This window comes from Hyla sarda, chromosome 5, assembly GCF_029499605.1.
Source record: "Hyla sarda isolate aHylSar1 chromosome 5, aHylSar1.hap1, whole genome shotgun sequence".
Taxonomy (NCBI): Eukaryota; Metazoa; Chordata; class Amphibia; order Anura; family Hylidae; genus Hyla; species Hyla sarda.
Genome location: NC_079193.1, coordinates 178,893,922 through 178,910,143, shown reverse-complemented (window position 1 = coordinate 178,910,143; position 16,222 = coordinate 178,893,922). Strand labels below are relative to the sequence as shown.

At 38.4% G+C, this 16,222-nt stretch overlaps 1 long non-coding RNA gene across 1 annotated transcript in view; it reads right to left on the bottom strand.

Annotated features, from left to right (window-relative positions):
- LOC130272612 (uncharacterized) overlaps positions 1–12,684 on the bottom strand; it is a 39,619-nt gene extending 26,935 nt beyond the window's left edge. The window contains exon 1 of the long non-coding RNA XR_008843646.1: positions 12,637–12,684. This is a non-coding gene — a long non-coding RNA (uncharacterized LOC130272612). The remainder of the gene's footprint in view (positions 1–12,636) is intronic.
- Between the last annotated feature and the right edge of the window lie 3,538 nt (positions 12,685–16,222).

The window sequence follows — 16,222 nt, the reverse complement described above, 5'->3', positions numbered from 1 at the left end:
GGGTGTTAAGAACAGGTACAGCATTTTGTAATCACTAGGCCGGTGTTAATGTCCATATCACGTAGCACAGTAAATATGTCTATGCGCACATATTAAGCCTTGGAAACTGGAACCTGTACTGCATTATAGGGATTACTTCGCACTAATACTTTGTAAACTGCAGAGTCTATAATAGGCTTTTTTGCATTTTCACTGTTGATTTTGTTGTATAAACAGTAGCTGATAAATTATTTCTCAAGCAGAGAGATGGCATCATGTGAGTTTATGGGAGTTCAATTGTGTTCCTGCAATTTGAATATAACACTTAACAACAAAGTACTTCAGTATAATACACTGTAAGCAAGCATTTGGTAAAATGATGGATGACAGATATGTATTAGATTGGGTTCACATATATCAGTTGTCCGGCATAGTTTCCCTCTGGCGTGCACCTGAGGGAAACTGGTGCTAGAACTGATCCCATGCATTTGAATGGGAAAGTTCACAATCATCCCGCAACTCAATTTTGTTGCTGGATGGTTGGACACTGGACAGCATTGTCTGATGCCTGAAACAATGAACACCTGATGCCATACAATTAATGACAACTGATGCACGTTGACATCAGTTGCGGCATCAGTTGCGACAAGATTTAGGCTGAGTTCACCTATGCTGGATACCGGACATATGTGAACCCAGCCTTACTGAGGCTTCTTGCATCAGTGACATAGGACTGGAGTTTGGGTCCAGGTTTTGGGAGTGATTGAAGGTTCTATACATAAAGTTATCCCCATATTCCAGTTCTGATGTGTTTGTTGCGGTCCCAAACCTGATCTAACAGTTCTGTGAGTATTGTCAGAGAGCAGCACAAAGGAGTTGCTCTGAAGCAAGACAGCAACTCTGGTTTGTTGGATACTGATACACTGCACCAAAAAGATTGACTTTTAGGACTGAACCTGCCAAGTTTTGTGTGAAAAGCTCATAAGTTTATGAATATGTAAACAACCTGATGTGAAGGGCCTTTAAAGGGGTTATCCAGTGGGAGGGTTTTGTTTTTTTCTTTCAACTTTTCCCACTTAACAGCATATAAAAAAAATAGTGTTCTCCAGTGTTCCTGTGGTGCCTACAGTGTTTCACTCCGATCCTCTTCCTCTCTCAGAAACCATAACACTTGGGCCTGGAGTGACGTCGGTCCCCAGAGTGTCGCACTGCCACTCAGCATATTAATTACTGGATGCCTCGGCAAGGGGATCAGAGCATGACACTGGACCCAGTAAAGGTTTATTTTTTATATGCTGCTAAGTGGGCAAAGTTCTAAACCCCCATTCCTATTGCTAAGTTTCTGTTATACTGCATGCTACAAGTGAAATTTATTGTTACTAAAAACATTACCAAAAATGGTTAGTGGACTTGTATATAAAAAAAAAAAAGAAAAAAAAAAAACAAGAAGAAACCAAATATACACAAACAACGAATAAGAAGAACTGGAATAATCCCAGTGTAGAGGTAAAATGAAGCAATTGCCCATAGCAACCAATTAGATTGCTGCTTTAATTTTTACAAAGGCCTCTGAAAAATGAAAGAAACAATCTGATTGGTTGCTAATGGCAACTGATCCACTTTTCCTCTACACAGGTTTTGATGAATTTCCCATATTTGTTTCACATCCCTTCTGCTAATAATAATGCCGATGCCAGTCAAGCCTGGCAAAGTTCTAAAGTTCTGTGATCTGATTTTACCCTAAAGTTATTAGTGAGGCAGGGTTCGCTGGGCTTGGTTTGCTTATCTCTGTTTATCTCTATGTTTAAAATGCTAAGTTACTTGTGATCAATGGCACACCTTGTGTCTTGCTTGCGTATTACTAGTTCTAAATAGGAATTGAATATAGTCGTATAATCTACTGCATGCTTTTGCACATTTTAATTATTTTGACGTGGATTTTGTAACATATCACAGTAAAATCCATTAAGATGTAAAATAAATAATTATATACATATAAACTATATGTTCTTATTAGTGAATATATATGTAGATAAGACCACCATTTTATTGGAAGATCATGCTCTACCTTAAAGGAGAACTCCGGCGAAAATTAACATATACCCTATCCACAGGATACTGGTAGACAGCACACCCTCCATTCTCTTCTATGGAAGCGCCGATGATGTAATTTCATAGTTTCTGTGCTCCCATAGAAATGATTGGAGCACGATCAGCTGCTTATCCCCTATCCTGTGGAAAGGGGATAAGTACATTTTTGCTGGAGATCTCCTTTAACCCCTTAAAGGACATGTCCGGTGCTCACTTTTCTTATTGTATCCGTTCCGGGCTGCATAAAAAAAGAAAATAAGCTTTCTCTTGCCTGCCTAGGCTCCCCCAATGCTCCGGTACAGGCGTTCGGTCCCTGGGCTGTATTCTTCTTACTTCCTGTTAGCCCGGCACGTCACACGGAGCTTCAGCCTATCACTGGCCGAGGCGGGACTTCGCTACGGCCGATGATAGGCTGAAGCTCCGTGTGACGTGCCGGGTTAACAGGAAGTAAGAAGAATACAGCCCGGGGACCGAACACCTGTACTGAAGCATCGGGGGAGCCTAGGCAGGCAAGAGAAAATTTGTTTTCTTTTATTTTTCTGCCCCGAACGGATAAAATAAGAAAAGTGAGCACCAGACATCTCCTTTAAGGACTTCGTTTTTTTCGTTTTTTGCGCTTTCGGTTTTTCCTCCTCACCTTTTAAAAATCATAACCCTTTCAATTTTGCACCTAAAAATCCATATGATGGCTTATTTTTTGTGCCACCAATTCTACTTTGCAGTGACATCAGTCATTTTACCCAAAAATCTACAGCGAAACAGAAAAAAAAATAATTTTGCGACGATATTGAAGAAAAAACGCCATTTTGTAACTTTTGGGGGCTTCTGTTTCTATGCAGTACATTTTTCAGTAAAAAATGACACCTTATCTTTATTCTATAGGTCCATACGATTAAAATTATACCCTACTTATATCGGTTTGATTTTGTCGTACTGCTGGAAAAAATAATAACTACATGCACGGAAATGTATACGTTTAAAATTGTCATCTTCTGACCCCTATAACTTTTTTTCTGTGTATGGGGCGGTTTGAGGGCTCATTTTTTGTGCCATGATCTGACGTTTTTAGCGGTACCATTTTTGTATTGATCAGATATTTTGATCGCTTTTTATTCATTTTTTCATGATATAAAAAGCAACCAAAAATACATTATTTGGGTCTTTGGATTTTTTTTTTGAAGTGTTATAGCTCCAGTAGGGACCTATAACACTGCACACACTGATTGCCAGCACTGTTCACTGCAAAGCCATAGCTTTGCAGTGATCAGGGTTATCAGCGGTCGATTGCTCAAGCCTGCATCTCAGGTTTGGAGCAATCAATCGCTGAAGGGACACGCCGGAGGCAGGTAAGAGGACCTCCGCTCGTGTCCCAGCTGATTGGGACACAGCATTTTCACTGCGGAGGTCCCGATCAGCCCCACTGAGCAGCCGGGCAGCTTTCACTTTCGTTTTAGATGCGGCGTTCAACTTTGAACGCCGTGTCTAAAGGGTTAATAGTGTGCGGCACCGCGATTGCTGCCACGCGCTATTAGTCCCGGGTCCCAGCTTCAGATACATGCCGAGATCGATTCCCAATATGATGCGGGGTTAAGAAGATTAAGCTGATAAACATAGCTTATTTTCATTTCCACTCAATAACCGGTTAATAACCAGTTAAAGTAACATTGCTGTAGTTTAGGATTCCATGGAAACCGAACAACAATTGCTACCAAGTTTCCCCAAAGATAACAGCTGACATTATGATACAGTGATCCCTTAACCCCTTAAAACTCAAGTCCATTTTCACCTTAAAGGGGTACAGATTTGTAAATTACTTCTATTTAAAAATCTTAATCCTTTCAGTACTTATTAGCAGCCATATGCTACAGAGGAAATTATTTTCTTTTTGAATTTTTTTTTGTCTTGTCCACAGTGCTCTCTGCTGACACCTCTGTCAATGTCAGGAACTGTCCAGAGCAGCATAGGTTTGCTATGGGGATTTTCTCCTGCTCTGGGCAGTTCCTGATATGGGCATCAGGTGTCAGCAGAGAGCACTGTGGAAAGACAAAAAGAAATTAAAAAAGAAAAGAATATGCTTTCTAGCATACAGCTGCTAATAAGTACTGGAAGTGGAACAATGTTTTTCATAGAAGCAATTTACAAATCTGTTTAACTTTCTGGCACCAGTTGAATAAAAAAATAAATAAAAATGTTTTCCACCAGAATACCCCTTTCACCCCTTGCTGCAAAACGCTGTTTCTAAATGGAGCTGTGGCACAGGAGAGTTATGAAGCGAGCTCAGGAGTTGAGCTTGCATCATACCTGTATGGTCCTTGCTGCTATCAGCAGCCAGAATCCGTGGCTAATGCTGGACATTGCAGTTCAGGCAGATGTCCGGCATTAACTCTTAAGATGCGGCAATCAAAGTTGATTGCCACGGCTAAAGTGAAAGTGGAAGCTTCCCGGAAACTCAATCGGGCTGATGCAGACCATCACAGTAAAATCATGATGTCCCGATCAGCTAGGACACAGCATCTGATCAGTGATTGATTGCTCCGTTCCTGAAATCCAAGCTTGAGCAATCAACCGCTGATAACACTGGTCAATGCAATGCAATGGCATTGATCAGTGTATTGAATCAATGTACTGCATGTTATAGTCCCCTATGGGGGCTAAAACATTGCAAAAAAAAAGTGAAAAAAAAAGTTAATAAAGATGATTTAACCCCTTCCCTAATAAAAGTTTGAAGCACCCCCCTTTTCCCATAAAAAAAACCAACTGTAAAATAAAAGTAAACATATGTGGTATCAACGCATGCGTAAATTTCCAAGCTATAAAAATATATTGTTAATTAGACCGCATGGTAAATGAAGTATGTGCAAAAAAAAATCCAAAGTCCAAAATGGTGTATTTTTGGTAACTTTTTATACCATTAAAAAATGAATAAAAAACGATCAAAAAGTTCGATCAAAACAAAAATACCAATAAAAACTTCAGATCACGGCACAAAAAATGGGCCCTCATACCGCCCCCTACGTGGAAAAATAAAAAAGCTATAGGGGTCAGAAGATGACAATTTTAAGCGTATACAGTTTCCTGTATGTAGTTATGATTTTTTTCAGAAGTACGACAAAATTAAACCTTTATAAGTAGGTTATAATTTTTATTGTGTATACCTACAAAATAAAGATAAGGTGTCATTTTTACCAAAAAAAAGGACTACGTAGAAACGGAAGCCCCCAAAAGTTGTAAAATGGCATTTTTTCTTCCATTTTGTAGCACAATGATTTTTTTTTCCATTTCACCGACTCACACATCGCTGCATATTGCCACTCCAAGCAGGCACATGTAAAGACACCAAGCAGCGGTCCTTCAGCTGCGGATCGGCCGCGTAAAATACGCTGTGGGTCCACTCGTGTGAACGCACCCTTACTTACTAAATATTATCAAGCAGCAACCTCTACCTTTACAATCGTAAGATAAAAATACATGAGAGACTCCTGTTATACATTGTACAGCCCACAGTAAATGATGCCTGTTTAAGCTCCTTTATTGACCGGTCCCATGGGAACCTTTGTGATATCTATAACATGCATATCTCTGAGTGCACCTGCATGTCACTCATATCCACAGATGTTTTAGGCCATTTCAGAAGCATTGTTTAGTATATTATATCAACACCTTGAGACTTTGTTCAGACCATGTCTCAAGTATATATTATTTCAGCAACAGCCTGCTGGATTTTACTAAGCATTATCAACTTTATCTGTACAATAATTAGAAACACACGTAAATAGATATGAGATAGATAGATAGATAAAAGAGGATAGATAGACAGACAGATTAAATAGGACAGATGATAGATAGATAATCAAATTTCATTGTCTAATAACTCCATTTCTTATGGGAATTGCCTTTGGATCTATTTTTTTTTTTTAGCAGATAACATTAAAAGTTCTTTCTCTTACACATTCGTCCTCCAAGTTTACTATAATATTTCCAAACATAGTTGTTTTCCTTAGAAATATTACACTTCACCAGATGATTATATTATTTTTAGAGAAGTATAGACTATTAAGTGTCATTATTAATGCCATTATTAGGGGTGACAGGCAGAGTAATAGGTAAAGGCAAGAGGAAATGGGGCAGCAAAGAAAACGCCGTTCACTGCAGTTTGCTCAAACTCAAGAAGGTTTTCTAACATAGAAACATAGAATGTGTTGGCAGATAAGAACCATGGCCCAGATTTATCAAACTGTGTGAGAGAGAAAGTGGAGGGATTTTCCCCTAACAACCAATCACAGCTCAGGTAACAAGCTGAAGTAAAGTGAAAGCTGAGCTGTGATTGGTCGCTGTTGGACAATCTCTCCACTTTCTCTCTCACACAGTTTGATAAATCTGGGCCCATGTGTCCCATCTAGTCTGCCCAATAATCTGAATACTATGAATAGTCCCGGGCCCTATCATATATGAAGGATAGCCTTATGCTTATCCCATGCATACTTAAACTCCTTCACTGTATTTGCCGCTACCATTTCTGCAGGAAGGCTATTCCATGCATTTACTACTCTCTCAGTAAAGTAATACTTCCTGATATTACTTTTAAACTTTTCCCCCCTAATTTAAAACTATGTCCTCTTGTTAGTTTTTCTTCTTTTAAATATGCTCTCCACCTTTACCTTGTTGATTTTCTATTCAATTAACATGGTGGTTTTTAATATTTACACACCACAAAAGTGTGGTGGCCCAGTACAGAAGAGGCCCTTCTGTACACTATTGGTCCTATCAGGTGGACTCAGTCCCAGTCCCCTGGCCTCAACACACTCCTCAGAACTATCGTCATCCCTTTTATTGTATAAAGAGTTAATGTATTATATTCATGTTAATGTACCTTTAATTATTGTTGCTAAGCCTGTGTAACCAAGGAAGATGCCAGTGACCAGGTAACTTGTAGGTGACCTATGGGACTCCTCAAAATTGCTCCCCTAAATAGCAAGGAGGAGCTAGACTAGTCAGATGAGTCTGAGGTACAGCCAAGTCAAGACCTGAGAGTGTCTAGTGTCTTAACCCCTTAAGGACGCAGGACGTAAATGTACGTCCTGGTGAGGTGGTACTTAACGCACCAGGACGTACATTTACGTCCTAAGCATAACCGCGGGCATCGGAGCGATGCCCGTGTCATGCGCGGCTGATCCCGGCTGCTGATCGCAGCCAGGGACCCGCCGGCAATGGCCGACGCCCGCGATCTCGCGGGCATCCGCCATTAACCCCTCAGGTGCCGGGATCAATACAGATCCCGGCATCTGCGGCAGTGCGCGATTTAAATGAACGATCGGATCGCCCGCAGCGCTGCTGCGGGGATCCGATCATTCATAACGCCGCACGGAGGTCCCCTCTCCTTCCTCCGTGCGGCTCCCGGCGTCTCCTGCTCTGGTCTGTGATCGAGCAGACCAGAGCAGGAGATGACCGATAATACTGATCTGTTCTATGTCCTATACATAGAACAGATCAGTATTAGCAATCATGGTATTGCTATGAATAGTCCCCTATGGGGACTATTCAAGTGTAAAAAAAAATGTAAAAAAATGTAAAAGTAAAAAAAAAGTGAAAAATCCCCTCCCCCAATAAAAAAGTAAAACGTCCGTTTTTTCCTATTTTACCCCCAAAAAGCGTAAAAAACATTTTTTATAGACATATTTGGTATCGCCGCGTGTGTAAATGTCCGTACTATTAAAATAAAATGTTAATGATCCCGTAGGGTGAACGGCGTGAACGAAAAAAAAAAAAAAAAAAAGTCCAAAATTCCTACTTTTTTAATACATTTTATTAAAAAAAAAATTATAAAAAATTTATTAAAAGTTTTTTATATGCAAATGTGGTATCAAAAAAAAGTACAGATCATGGCGCAAAAAATGAGCCCCCATACCGCCGCTTATACGGAAAAATAAAAAAGTTAGAGGTCATCAAAATAAAGGGATTATAAACGTACTAATTTGGTTAAAAAGTTTGTGATTTTTTTTAAGCGCAACAATAATATAAAAGTATATAATAATGGGTATTATTTTAATCGAATTGACCCTTAGAATAAAGAACACATGTCATTTTTACCATAAATTGTTCGGCGTGAAAATGAAACCTTTCAAAATTAGCAAAATTGCGTTTTTCGTTTTAATTTCCCCACAAAAATAGTGTTTTTTGGTTGCGCCATACATTTTATGATATAATGAGTTATGTCATTACAAAGGACAACTGGTCGCGCAAAAAAAAAGCCCTCATAATAGTCTGTGGATGAAAATATAAAAGAGCTATGATTTTTAGAAGGCGAGGAGGAAAAAAATGAAAACGTAAAAATTAAATTGTCTGAGTCCTTAAGGCCAAAATGGGCTGAGTCCTTAAGGGGTTAAGGGAGACCAAGGCCCAACAACGCAGCCACGCTTCCACCAACAGTGAACCCCCGTCAGGTGAAAGTCAAAGCCTGGTAAGCAAATACAGGGGAGAAGTCTATTCAGTCATAGTCAGGTCTGTCAAGTCTAAAGTCAGTGTGGGACTGCATAATTGAGTCCAAATCCACTACAAGTCCCTGTGAGCCCACAAGTCAGGTGGTGTAGATGATAACCATGTTTGACGGCTGTGGTTGACGGGGCGCAACGATAGTGTGAATGTAGCCTAAGTCTTTTCTATACATTAGCAAGATCAATTTGCAGACTAAGGGCCATATAAGAAAGCCTGATTCACCCCCTGCAGCAATCAGTTGATAGCTGCATCTCTATTACATGAGGAGATGTGTGTCTGGTGATGGTTTTTTAGTGGGTTAAAACGACTTAAGCAGTCAACAAATGAGCAAACCCGAATCACTGATCATTTCCCTGCTTTTCAGATAGTCACCCGGTGTAATAGGACCCTTAGAGCAGGCAAATGCAAGCAAGTAGAAAGATAAAAGTTTTTGTTACACTCATAGTCTCTCTCTTCTTTCTCCTCTTGCCACTCTTCCTGCATGTCTAAGCTTGCCTCTAGCACACCTTCTCCACTCGCCAAGGTCACTGCCCATGCATCACAGCTCCACTTACAGTGCCAGCTCCCCCACAGTCTAGCCATTGTAAATAAAAATAAACATGTCTGGTAAGAAAAGGGGGAACTGGTCCAGTCTGGAAGTGGTTCTTGCAACATTCTTATGTTCTAATGGTATATTGCTAAACAATGCCTTAACATTTTGATGGGTAGGTGTCTGAACTTTGGGACCTCCCCCTCAATCCTGGGAAAGAAGAGACTGTAGTCCCTGTGCTTTTTAATGGCACAGAATGGCTCCCATCCACCAGTTGTGCATGGGACTGTAAAATTGCTCCATTCATGAAATTGTGACTCTCCTGCAGTTTTCACATAATGGGTGACCAGAAGCATTGTTGTGCAGAGAGTGGGCAGGATCAGTCAAGGTTTTGGCAGTTTAACTCTGCCTGATATATATATATACATATATATATACTTTACAACAATGTTAAATTGTATTTTTAGTTCTCTAGCAACACAAATTCAAAGAGAGATGAAGAAGAACAAATAAACACTCATGTTTCTGCTTCATGAAATGAAAAGGTGAGAGGTAGTAACAAAAGAGAAACTAAACACTAAACAGCGTGGGCCTTAAAGTATCTCTGTCCAGGCTTGTGAAGTGAACTGGGACAACACAGCTGGATCTCAACATTAATTCCTCAATAATTAATGATTAATTCATTAAACTTTAATGATGAGTTGATAAGTAATGGCCTGGATGCCATGTCACTTGCTTGTAAATGTAGCAAGTTGTCTGGAAATGTTCTTTATACTGTTTTTCCTCTTTGTCTTTAACAGAAAAGTAAACATAACTAAATGTAGCCCCACATGCCACTTTGTTATAGAGTTTACTATTTCAATATATGTAAATAAACAGGGTCATCAAATAAACAGAACCACAACTTTTGCCACAAATACTTATCCATAAAATCATTATATGACATTTTTGCAGAAAAAAACAAAAATTGGCTAAATATTTGAGATGTCATATAAGTAACTTGATATTGTAATTCCCAGCAACATTGTGTTTATAAGATTTGTATCTATGAATATGATTTTTTTTTCTATACAATAAACACTGTATAGACAAAATTATTTATACATCTTACCTGCACATCTATAGGAGCTTTTTGGACATTCTTTAAAGGAGTACTCTGGGATAAGAAAACGTATCCCCTATCCTAAGGATAGGGGATAAGTTTCAGATCGTAGGGGGTCCGACCACTGGGACCCCCCGCAATCTTCCGTACGGGGCCCCAGTAGTCAGCGGCAAGAGGGCGTGCCTGACCCCCGCATGACGCGGCAGCCGACACGCCCCCTCAATACATCTCTATGGGAGAGCCAGAGCGCTGCATTGGGCAGCCTCCACCTCTGCCATTCTGCCATTTCGACAAAGAGCCGAGGGCCCCATACAGGAGATCGCGGGGGATCCCAGCGGTCGGACCCCCCGCGATCGGAAACTTATCCCCTATCCTAAGGATAGGGGATACGTTTTCTTATCCTGGAGTACTCCTTTAAGGCTGTAATAGCCTCTTCTGTTTTTGAACAAACTTATTATATTTTTTGTTTAGCAATGAAAAAATAGATATTACATTCTATGTCACTTGTAAGTGTAGGGCTGGTTCATACAGATTTAACACACTTGGGGTAAAAGGGTTGCTTTCTGGGGAGGCTTTCTTTCCACTTCAAGTATTTTGGAGTGTATCTATGGAAAAATGTGCCTATTTAGCCAAAAGAACATTTATGATGTAAGGCACTGAAGTTAGTCAAAAAGGTCTTAACTACAACTGTATTTTGTTCTCTTGACTTTCTAGACAACAAACCATGTTTTATGTTTTTTTTTCCCTGGGGCATAGTCGCTGTCCAAAACTCCTGTCATGAAGATAGCAAATGCATGATGATTTTGCCAGTTTAACCTCCTCCCACCACATATCTGACGATACTTTATTAGGCTTGTGTTCTTGTGCTGGTGCTACTTTCAAAGGCAGTTAGGAGCTTTGTTGTATGTAATGTAGCCAAACCATAGATGATTTGTTCATGCCCTGCACTTGGACATTTGGTGGCCCTGCTCAATAAGTTGGTATGGTTTACATCTTTGTGGCTGAGCTATCAACACCCCTAAATGTTTCCATTTTACAATAGTAAAGCATACTTTTAATTGAAACACATCTAGAAATTTAGAAGTTCTCCAAACTTTTGTGCAGCAGAGGTAGCACAGTGGCATGACTGGACATTAATGTTTCCTCTATAGGGGTAAGTCACAGCCAGACAGCTCTACACCTAACTTGTGTCCCAGAACAATAGGGTTGGGAGGTAAAACTCTACACGCTTGATCCTTCTCTCCACAGACATTTGTTGAAAGAGAATCAGGAGGCCAACATACACCTTAGACAGTCGGATAAACCCTAGTCTAAGGTGTTTGGGCACCTTAAAGTGTACCTGTAAAAAAAAACAAAAAACTTTGACATGTCCCAGGTATGTGGCAGTGCGCTACTCTCTCGGCTCTGTGTCTAGGAGACCTTCAGTGGCTTGTTCAATAAAAACTTTTAATTTCAATAGTTTTCCTAAGTGATATGTACCAATTTAGAATCATGGAAATATCTAGACACATTGAGACATTTTTAAAAATGATTTGAAACTAATAGTTAAATTTAAATTTAAAGCCTGTGCTAGCATTTCTCCTGCAGTGTTGCTATCAGTGTGTGAAGAGTGGGAGAAGAGGGTTGCATTGACAATCCAACACAATGGGCAGCACATTGAACACATTTTATAAGTGAAAGAATAAAGTTGCGTTAAAACCAAGCACATCATTGTTTTTCTTGTGAAATTCCCAATAAGTTTGATATGTCACATGATCCTCTTCCAATTGAAAAAACAAAAGTTGGATTCAAAATGGCCGACTTCAAAATGGCCGCCATGGTCACCACCCATCTTGAAAGGTTTCCCTCCTCACATATGCTAATGTGCCACAAACAGGAAGTTAATGTCACCAACCATTCCCATTTTATTAAGGTGTATCCATATAAATGGCCCACCCTGTATATATATATATATATATATATATATATATATATATATAGTAGTCACTATGGAAACTCCAGCACAGGACTGCTCAGGTGTGGTGCAGCGTAACCCCCAGTGTGCCACACTGGTTCCACATAAATCTTCCTCCACAAGGAAACAGCACCCAACACAAGGTCCAGGTAAAGCGCAAGCTACAGGGTCTTTATTGCATCAAGAGAAACAATGCGATGTTTTGGCTAACAAGCCTTTTTCAAGCATGACAAACTTGTACAAAAAATCCATTTTAAGTAGGTAACAAAATGACATGATTGGTGGAAACACAAGTGCAGTGAATATAGTGATTAGGTATAAGCCAACCTCCTACATTTCATTGGTCGGGAACGGTAACACGTAAAAATGACAACTGTCAGATAGCAATATATACACTTATAAAGATCCTTCATTAAAAACAAAGCCTGTGACGGGAGGATACAAGTGGGGGGGCTCTGTGATACCAGTATAATAATGCGATTCATTTACCTCTGTTCCGTAGTTGCGATCTGCTGGGGGCACACGCTACTCAACAATGTTTGTCATCTAGAAAAAAGATAAAAAATTCAGTTTCTGTTGTAAAATTTCTTGTTTTCAGAAAACACCCTGTCTTGCATACATCCCAATGTGATTCAGTGAAGTAAATATAAATGTGTGTGTATATATATATATATATATATATATATATATATATATATTAGTAGAAGTCCGCAGCACACTAATCCGATTAGGTGAAAAAAAAATTAAATTTATTCCATAATCAGGTGACAGTTACAGCGACGTTTCAACCAGCTCTCCTGGTCTTTCTGAAGCTTAACACAAGTGAACAAAAGGCCCCATTTTCTGGACCATACAATTACATATCCAATTAGTGAAAAAACTGTACAAAATATACGTTTAATATAACAATTCAGCCAAATACATATCACAAACAAGTGCATAATAAAATGTCCCATACATCTATCTAAAATTTGATATATGTAAATAGACGTGTACCCCAAAATCATATGTAAACCCCTAATAAGGTTCTGATCACCTACTCAGAACAGATGCGCAATATATTTAAAAATCATTAAAAACAAATATTTGCAGCAACAGGCATAGGGAATCACTCACCGTCATAATGGAGAATGTAAGCGTGGGTCAAATGCAATTGCGCATGTGCTGTAACAGAAATCAGAGGGTGTATAGGACCTGTAGTCATGGTGAGCGTGTGTGGATCGGGCGTATCGGCTTCTCTACGCATTCTCGTAGCGTTCCAAGCCTCGCTCTCACTACCCGATATATGTGGGCTCCACTGCGCACGCGCGCAGCGCTCCAAGCCTCGATTCCACATTCCCAGGTCGTCTACCGTCCCGGTCACCATGGTGATATGTCATGTGATGAAGATGGTAAGTGAGCATATGAATATAGATGAAATAGAAATGAAACAAAATAAGCAAAGTAAAAAGAGATAAAGAAAAACAATATAGAAAGGAATCAAAATAAAAATAATAATAAAAAATGAGTATTCATACAGTATTTATAAAGATCCCAATTAGGGATACTCATACAATTAATAGACCATTCCACTTCATTTTTTCATTTTTTTTATTATTATTTTTATTTTGATTCCTTCATTTTTTTATTTTTTTTATTATTATTTTTATTTTGATTACAGGTCCTATACAGCCTCTGACTTCCGTTACAGGACTTGGGTACACATGCGCAATTGCATTTGACCCACGCTCACATTCTCCATTATGGCGGTGAGTTGTTCCCTATGCCTGTTGCTGCAAATATTTGTTTTTAATGTATTGCACATTTGTTCTGAGTAGGTGATCATAACCTTATTAGGGGTTTACATATGATTTTGGGGTACACGTCTATTTACATATATCAAATTTTAAATAGATGTATGGGACATTTATTATGCACTTGTTTGTGATATGTATTTGGCTGAATTGTTATATTATGCTATATTTTGTACAGTTTTTTCACTAATTGGATATGTAATTGTATGGTCCATAAAATGGGGCCTTTTGTTCACTTGTGTTAAGCTTGAGAAAGACCAGGAGAGCTGGTTGAAACGTCGCTGTAACTTTCACCTGATTATGGAATAAATTTCCAATTTTTTTCACCTAATCGGATTTGTGTGCTGCAGACTTTTACTAATTTATAGCTACATTTGGACCACTGACCGAGGTTCGGCTCTGCGTGCACCACTACATCTTTTTTAGGGTGCTGCTTTCCTTGGATTGCTGATATTATTATATTGTATATTTAAATATCACAGAACACTAGATGTGTACATGTTGTGTGCATGATGAATTATTCTACAAATATATCATATTTCAATATTTTTTCTTTACTCTTGATTGACAGTGTCTATGGGAGATAATTCAGCATACAGGAAAACATTATAAACGTTAGAAAGGCCACTTAAAAAATATAGCTAAAGGCATTTTTCAGTGCTTGTCCTATGATCTTGTTAGTTCCTAAGAAGGTTGTCAAAATGACCTTGAAAAATGCGAGCACTTAAACATTGTCTTCAACAAGTACCACATCTATGTCTGTTAAGATAATTTTTAACAATAAATTATGACTCAGTAAACTGCGCAAAAAGTGTTTCTCCTATCTATGAAAAATATCTGCTATCAAATTGTAGCTTAATTATGGAAATTGAGTTGGAGATCTTTACTAATGAGTTTATAATACAAACTGTTTCTTCTTTAAGATTCACCAATCTCTTTGGCTTTATTAGAAGTTTTATATTAGCATTTCCATACGAAGGTATTAAGTGAGGAGCTGCATTAATCTTCTGTGTGGAATATCTAATTTTTTCCCTTAACTCTGATTCACAGAAGTGCTAGAAAACTAATGCAAAGCTTTCATTGAAGCTTCACATCTTGTGACAACACAAAGACCTCTAGGATACTAATACATCATGGAGCTTTAAGCCTCATGCATTTTGCAAATATGACCTGAAAACAGTATCCATTCCTGTTTTTTTTCCTGAGGTATGAGCACTCAGTTTCTTTGAATATGACTAACTACATGACTTAAATGGTCGTGATATTAATTCAAGTTGTTCGGAATGAACTATATCATCTGCACGGACACTTTGAGCTTATGTGAAGCCATTTTAAAGCTCTCAATCATAGCCGATTCTAAAATCCCAAACCACCAACTTTCTCTAGAGAGAGAGTGAGTTTATTATTATATTTTACTTCATCTTGTTTTTTTTTAAGTCAAATGGTTAATTTAAATATATGTTTAAACTAAATGTTATAAAGAACCAAGTAAATAAAATATACCAGAAAAGGAAATAATCCTTATAAAGTAGATAGGGGAAATTGAGCTGTAAATGGACAGGTAACCCATAAAAGGAAGAAAGACTTCATGGACAAGAAACGCATATCCCCAAATTTTTTTGCAATTATACAACATCTAATGACAAATATGATTTAAAATATTTAAAAGCAAAACCAAATACTAATCCAGAAACATGTGACAGTCCCCAAGCAGTAAAAATATACCAAATAAAGCAGATTTAAAGACACTTAATCCCTTAACCCCCTAAGGACTCAGGGGTTTTCCGTTTTTGCACTTTATTTTTTTCCTCCTTACTTTTTAAAAATCATAACCCTTTAAATTTTGCACCTAAAACTCCATATTATGGCTTATGTTTTGAGCCACCAATTCTACTTTACAGTGACATTAGTTATTTCACCAAAAAATCCACAGTAAAACGGAAAAAACATCATCTTTTGACCCATATAAAAAAAAAAATTTCCGCGTACGGGGCGGCATGAGGGTTCATTTTTTGCAGCATTTTCTGAAGTTTTTAGCGGTACCATTTTTGTATTGATAAGACTTTTTGATCGCTTTTTATTCATATTCTCATGATATAAAAAGTGACCAAAAATACGGTATTTTGGACTTTGCTTTTTTTTGCGCGTACTCCATTGGCGGTGCAATTTAATTAATGATATATTTTTATAATTTGGAAATTTTCCACATGCGCCGATACCACATATGTTTATTTTAATTTACAACATTTTTTTATGGCAAAAGGGGGGGTGATTCTTACTTT